This window comes from Neophocaena asiaeorientalis, unplaced genomic scaffold (assembly GCF_003031525.2).
Source record: "Neophocaena asiaeorientalis asiaeorientalis breed wild unplaced genomic scaffold, Neophocaena_asiaeorientalis_V1.1 scaffold45, whole genome shotgun sequence".
Classification (NCBI taxonomy): domain Eukaryota; kingdom Metazoa; phylum Chordata; class Mammalia; order Artiodactyla; family Phocoenidae; genus Neophocaena; species Neophocaena asiaeorientalis.
Window position 1 is genome coordinate 9999908 of NW_020174642.1, and position 7809 is coordinate 10007716.

Here is a 7809-nt window from a genome sequence, read left to right on the forward strand (position 1 = left end):
AGCTTGATTTCCGAATCCTTCCCTCGATCCTCTGCTCCCACCACTGCCTGACCAATGGTTTCTTTGTCTAATTTTCTCAGAATAGTTTGTGAAAACTGGAGGGCAAGCCACGTAAAAATTCTGCACCAGATCTGTGTCCAGAGGCATCATCTATTGTGAGCAAAGGTATCTCAGCAGGAAAGTCATTCCCTTCCTCGTGGTTTGCCTCTGAGCAAGCATTAAAACAGGCATCTACATGGACATATATACGCTACCAAATGTAAAACCAATAGCTAGTGGGAAGCAGCCGCACAGCACAGGGAGATCAGCTAGGGGCTTTGTGACCACCTAGAGGGGTGGGATAGGGAGGGTGGGAGAGAGACGCAAGAGGGAGGAGATATGGGGCTATATGTATATGTATAGCTGATTCACTTTGTTATACAGCAGAAACTAACACACCAGTAAGCAAAGACGCAGGGTGGGACCTGCCTAAGTCCTGTGGGAGCCTTTAATCCCTTTCATTTGTAATAGTGTCCTGGGCTGCTGCAACAAATTAGCACAAAGTTTGTGGCTTAAAACAACAGAAATATATTGTCTTGCAGCGTGGAGGCCAAAAGTCTGAAATCAAGGTGTCAGCAGGGCTGCACTCCCTCTGCAGGCTCGTGGGGAGAATCCACCTGCCTCTTCCAGTCCCTGCGTTGCTACCGTCCTTGGTGTTCCTGGGCCTGGAGATGTATCACTCCAATCTCTGTCTCCTTTGGGTGTCCTCTTCTGTCTCTTAGAAGGACAGGCTTGGGCTTCCCTGGTGGCGCAGTGGTTGAGAGTCCGCCTGCCGATGCAGGAGACACGGGTTCGTGTCCCAGTCCAGGAAGATCCCATATGCTGTGGAGCGGCTGGGCCCGTAAGCAATGGCCGCGGAGCCTGCGCGTCCGGAGCCTGTGCTCCACAACGGGAGAGGCCACAACGGTGAGAGGCCCGCGTACCGTAAAAAAAAAGGACAGGCTCATTGGATTCAGGGCCCACCCTGATCCAGCATGACCTCGTTCTCTGTCTTTACCTTAATTCCATCTGCAAAGACCCTATTTCCAAAAGAGTCACATTCTGAGGTTCTGAGTGGACACGAAATTTTTGGGGAGGGATACTGTTCTACCCACTACATCTACCACCCTTGGTTGTTATCTTTGCCTTCTCAAGTGCCCCCCACTTGTTCTTTTCCCTTCCAACACTGTTGAGATCCAAGAGACGGTTGCCCCCAAGACATTGCACGTATCGTTTCTCCCTAATTTGTTCAGCAGATTCCCCGGGTGTCGTGCTGGAAACGCTGCGTTGTCTGTTTCCTTCTGGGATGGAAAACTGCTCTCCACGGCCCCACCAGTCAGCGAGACATTCCAGGCCGGTCTTTCCGTTTGGGCTTTCTCATCTGTCTGTCTCTTATTTATACAGGCCCCAAACCACCGAACGCTGTGGGGCAAACACTCATTCATTTACTCTGCAAATGCTGGGCTCGGAATTCCAGGCCCTCCCTCCCCCAGAAAAGCCTCAGCAAAGCACTGGGACACTGGTGGACTTTCTTCACATACTCTGAGGTTTTCAGAAAGGGTATATTTTTCTTAACATCACTTCCAGTGTATCTCTTAAGAACAACAAGAAGAAAACCTCCTAACTTTCGGAAAATAGAAAAGAAGTTACTCATCTGGAAGGAAGTTCCAGAACTTCCATTCCAGTTCCAGTTTTGTAATGGGTTCCAGTTTAAGAACCCATTACCAGACCCTCAGGGTGATCGTGCTGGCCTGGCTGTCCAGTCCTTAGGAAGGCATCATCCAGCCTCAGGGCTGAGCGTCCAGCAGAGATTTCTGCGTTATGCTGTGCGTCTTCCAGGTTCAAATACCGGCCAAGATTTTCCAGAGGGTCTTCTTTGTCCTATGGTGCGATACTCAGAGTCTTTTCTTGGTCAGTGATTTGTGAAGTGGTCTGATTTAAAGGGAGCCTCCCTCCTATGATAATTTTAAACACGTAATAATATTAAATTTAGATATATTTCTAAGACCACACGCACGATTGGGCATCAGTTTCTCATCTGGGAAGGTCCTCTTCTCACTCTTGGGCTCCTTCTCCAGGAAATGAGTGAAGAAAGCTGCCATAAATGATCGTTCCCCATTTGTAATCTCCGTGGAAAGGGGACCCAACCAGCCGAGCCCGATCGCCAGAATGCAGCATTTTCTTGAAGGTCTGAACACCAGGGTGGTCTGGATTACGCTGGGGGGCAAGGCTGTGGTTCTGTTAGAGTCTGTTGACCCGAAAATAAGGTGCCCTCAAGGCAGAGGGTGGGGGAAGCTGGCCATGGGGACCTCTGTTCCGTGTGCTTGTCTTGGTGATCCGCTAACGTGCATGTGGGCTAACCCAAGGCCATTCACTTAATAAGAACTTATTGAGCACCTACTGCATGCCAGGCACTGGGCTGGGTACCAGGAGGAGGTGGTCTTAGCCATGATCCCTCCCGTTGGTTTGCCCCCCGTCCATCAGGAGAGGAGACCTTTATTCACATGGATATAAGGGACAAAGGAGCCAAAAACTTCAGAAGGAAGAGAGGTGGGGGGGGACGGCAGGAGGTTACAAGGCGGAATTAGTATTTGAGCTGGTGTTGATCGGACCAATATTTGTTTCCTCGTTGGTCCAACCCTGACCTGATGGCCCTGGTGTCCTTCCCGAGCCCCAGGCCGGGCCCCAGTTGTGATGCCTGCCTTGACCTCCAGCCCCAGGCTGGCTTGGACCCTGGACCCAGTTCCTGCTGGCTCAGCCTCCGTTTGTGCTTTGGTCCTGTGGTCTCTTCAGGGTCCCTCCCCATCCCAAGGTGGCCCTGGGCATTGTCCTTTGGGGATCAGGAGTTTGTGGCCCAGGGCCAGCCCTGCCACCACTGGTGGACCTTCCTGAGGCCGGCCAGCTGACCCCTGCCCTGGCTCCCTGTCTGTGACACCCGTGTGCCCATGATCCATGCTGTCCTGGCTGCCACAGTGTCACCTGCTTGCCCTAACCCTGACCGACTACTGACGTCGCCAGGCTGAGTACCCACACCTGCACCACTAGTGGGGGCAGCTTCCCCAGCACAGCCAGCTCCCATCGGGTCCGCCTCCAGGCCAGCCCTTCACTGCCTGCCTGTCTGTCCCCAGACCACCAGTGGCAAGGAGTCTATGTGTCCAGCGGGTCTCACGCGTGGACGTGACTACAGCTGACACTGCACTGCCCTTTCCTGCCCAAGGTCATCTCAAGGTCACCCCTGTTCACCTTCACGAGGGGCTAGCAGGGACAAGAGCCTTGATGAAACCTTGGTCACATACGAGGGTCTCTAGCTCATCGGGCCATCTGTGGGGAGGTGCATTGTCTCTGTGCCTTCCAAGGCTGCTCAGAAAGTAGTGGTGACGGAGAGATGGAGCCAGACCCGTGGGGCCCGAAAGCCCAGGGCAAGCTCTTCCTCCCTGGCGGCCGGTGGGTCCCTCTCGCTCTGTATCACGCTCCTCAGAGCTGAGTGCCTGTTCACCCCCAGCTGTAAGCCACCCCCTCGTGAAGGGAGCCTTGCCCTGCGGCTGTGATCTCAGACGCAGAGGCTGGAGGCGTGCAGGTGGTGCTCCTGGGTGTGACCCTGGTGGGGTGCACGGGGTGTGGTGCTGGAGCCCCAGCTGCCTCTGCAGGTTCACCAGCACGAGCGTTTCCTTGTCACAGTGCTCTAGATTCGGCATTCCAGGGCTTAACAGCCCTCATTATCTGACCCACATACCTCCTGCTGAAACTGACATCGACCTCCTGTGACTTGGCCCTGAGTGACACGGAGGCCCTGTCACATACTCCGTGGAGGTCAGCACCTTGCTCCCAGGTGGAGGTGACACCGGGATGCTTTCCCTGGCACTCTGCCTCAATACCCACTTCAAGAGAGGCACGGCCCTCGGAGGCCACGCTGTCCTGGGCTGTGGCCTGAAAGATGGCATGATGTGACCGGCTGGGGCCGCATCTGGCCTCTCTGAGCCCCGGGGCCCTCCCCTCCACCAGTTCCTTGGAGGAAACTAGCTCCCGGCCCCAGGGCCTCTGCAGGCAGTGCCTCAACCTCCCGGTCTCAGCTTCCTCCACGGGCCCCGTTGTCAGGACATAATTAGTTGTGAAGTTATATTTAATGTCAGACTTCTCCATTGTATTTTGTGTGATATCTAGGGCCACCGTAACAAAGCACCACAAACTGGGGGGCTGAAAGCAACAGAAATTTGTTCTCTCACAGCCCAGGAGCCAGAAGTCCAGAAGCGAGGAGTCGGCAGGGCTGTGTCCCCTTCTGCGGTGGCCGGCGGTCCCCAGTGTCCCTTGACCTGCAGCTGCCCCCAACCTCGGTCTCCGTCATCACACGGCCTCTGTGAGTCTGTATCCAAATTTCCCTCCTCGGAAGACAGCGAGCAGATTGGATTTAGGGTCCACCCTAAGCCAGGATAACCTCATCATAACTAAATTACAACTGCAAAGACCTCTTTTCCCACGTACTGGGGGTAGGTCTTGAACATATCTTTTTTGGGGACGCGATTTAACCCACAGCGGACTTGAGGGCTTTCTGGGTCCGGGTCAGCCCTGTCCACTGCTGAGTCCCCAGGTGGCCCTGGAAGGCACCACAGGGACGTGTGTGGAATGAATGGACAGACAGGCAGAGAGCTGATTGTAAACAGCTTGCGGATGAAAAGGACGGACATCCCAGAGGAGCCTGATTTGTGCAGGCAAGCTCTCTCTCTCTTCCTCTCCTTTCTTGTATGTTTGATTCGTCTCAAATGTGAATTCTCAGTATCAAAGCCTCCCCTCCTCCTTTCTCACTTCCTGTTTCCTACCCCTCCTTGGAGCTGTTTCAGAATCAAACCGTCAGGGCTGGACGTGCCCACGGGAGCAAGACCTGCAGCGGCGCTTTCTCCTGGGCTCTGGCCCCGCACTTGTCCCCAGCAGCTTCCTGTGTCGCCTTGGAAATGGCTGGCTCTTGGTTGTGATGTGGACCCATCTTGCTCCCTCGGACGCCAGGCAACCCCTTTTCTTGTCCTCTTGTTTCCATTTGTCTGCAGGCAAAATCCCACCCAGGGTGCCTCGTGAGGCCCCCCAGACTGTGATCTTGGGGGCTTTCTCTTCCCCCAAGAGGCTCTGAGCTCATCTCTGACCTCATCTCAGAAAACCAGCAAGACCGGTAGTGCTGGGTGGCTACCGTCAACAACACTGTTGCTAGCTTCTCGACGCACTTAGTCAGCTAGGACCACAGACTCCATGACTTAAACAACAGACATTTACTTTCTCATAGTCCTGGAGGCCGGCAGTCCACCAGCAGGGTCCAGCAGGGTAGGTGTCTGGTGAGGGATCTTCTTAGCTTGGAGACTGCTCCCTTCTCGCTGTGTCCTCACGTGGCAGAAAGAGAGAGAGGAAGGGGGCTCTGGGGTCTTCTCTGATAACAGTGCTAACCCTATCAGATCAGGGCCCCATCCTTTCGACCTCATTTAACCTTAATTATATACTTCCTTCCTTCAGATAGAGCCACAGTGGGCTTCAACCTGTGAATTTTGAGGAGACAAACATTTAGTCCACAACATGCACGCCAGTTTTTTCAGGACGAATCTCCCTTTTCCTTGTGAAGCACAAAGAGAAATGCTGTCGTGTACTACTGGCTGAGGCCATGACAGGCAGACAGGCAGAGAGAGCTAGGTCTGGGCTGGGGCCCTGGATGCCCTGATGCTGGGTGCTGGGTGTTCCGACGCAGCCCTGCTAAGGCCCCAGTGCTGAATCCTAGGACCATCCAGCAGGATAAAGGCCTCAGGACGAAAACAGCACTCTCTGAAAACCACTCACTGTAGGCAGTACGAGAAACAGGCAATGTGAGAGAATTTCCAAGTGACAGTGAGGGAAGGTTTGCAAAGGAACCAGGTAGGGCCAGTGCCGAGTGTGGACAACAAAGTGTGGGCCACTAGTCCCTGCGGGGGAATCACCAGATGTGGCTGAGACAATACAGCCCAAGCCCGCACACAGCTCCCTTGCACCAGAGGATGGAAAAGGTGCTTTCTTAGTGGGATGAAGGCGTTATAGACCCGTTTGATCACGGCTGGCAGAGCGCGACAGCGGGCTGGGCTGTCAGCGGGAAATGCCCAGGGATGAGACTTAACAGTCACCTCTGGAGACATTTCCGGAAGCTGCAGAAAGCCCCCATGCCTGGAAGGCACAGAACCCGGCTGTGTTATTTCAGGTTGATGCCTACGCTTCCTGAAAGAATGAATGTACCTGTTGCTCACAGACCCCACGTGTATCAAATGTCTCTCATTGTTCACCCCAAATAAACTCTGCTGGAAGAGGGGTGGGGCTCGTGGGGGTGAATAAGAGGGGACGTGGGCAGAGGGCAGGGGGCGGAGGGAAGTGTGCCAGCTGGGGGTTCACAGGAAAGGTGGGTGAGGCTACGGCTCTCGTGTGTGAGTGTCCTGGGGGGACTGGGGCGCCCTACAGCAACTGAACATTATTTTCTCACAGTCCTGGAGGCCAGTTGTCTGAAACCAAGGTGTCAGCGGCGTGATTCCTTCTGAAGTCTCAGACGGACATTCCTTCCCCGTCTCTTCCAGTTTCTGGTGTAGCCGCCAACGCTTGGCGTCCCTCAGCTTGTGGACGCATCACTCCGGTCTCTGTCTTGGTTACATCTGCAAAGACTCTATTTCCAAATAAATTCAGATTCACAGGGACCGGGGTTTAGGACTTGGACATGTCTTTTGACATACCATTCAGCCCGTTACATGTGGTCACCTTGTCCAAGGGCATCTCACTTCCGTTTCCTCGTTGGCAAACCATGCTGGATCTGGACCGGACAAGAGGTTGTCCGCCTTGCTGCCCCTTGAACGCCCCCCACCCCACACCAGGTGCCTTAAAGAAAGAGGGTCCTGCCCCTCCCCCAGAGGTCCTAAGCTCTTTCCTCAGCTAGGGTGGGGACTGGTATTTCTTAATGAGAGTCCCAGTAATTGACAAACTTATCATGGTTTTCATGGGACTTTCCTGGAGTTCGCAGTGAAAGTCCCACATCCTGAGAAGTACCTCAACCCCAGCAAACCAGGACGGTGGGTTACTCCATCCCTAGGGCAGGCAGGGGTAAAAGCCACCGGAATTGACCCCTCTGAGGAGGGGCAGTGAGGCAGCCACCGGGGACGTCACCCCACCTGCCACTTGTTTACTCCTTCCCTCCGCCTCAGTGATGGCTTTGCCCAAAGCAGAGGGTGTAGCACACCTGCCTCCAGGTGCTGCAGTTAAAACTGGATGTCCATTTAGAGGCAGCTGGCGGGAGCAGAACGTGCTCAAGCTTTTGTGTGCCCCTGAGGGACCTGAGACCCTGGGGACCCACCCCGAACATCCTGAGAAGTTTGGGGCGAGGCTAGCAGGCGCCTGCCCTTCCATTAAGCCCGTCCGCAGTATTCGGATGTGGGTGGTCCTCACCGCGCCCCGGGAAACATGGCTTTAGGTAATCGGTGTGACAGAGGGCAGCCTGGACTGGGTCAGAAGCTGGGCCCGATTGCCTAGGGTGTCTTCCAAATACAATATTTTTACAACTTCATCGTGGCCATCCATCATGGCTAGTGTCCCTGGAAATAACCCCTTAGAGACGGGGGCACCTCCCCACTTCCAGCATGGCCTCACCAGCTGGCAACCATCAGAGCAGTCTCCAGACTCCACGCTGTCCCCGTCCAGAGCCCCCCAGTTCCCCTGTGCCCCACGGCAGTTCTCACCTCCATCCCCACGCCTCTGCCCCCCAAGCCTCTTCTGTGCATCCTCCCCTGCCCCCCACCCCGGGCCAGGCCC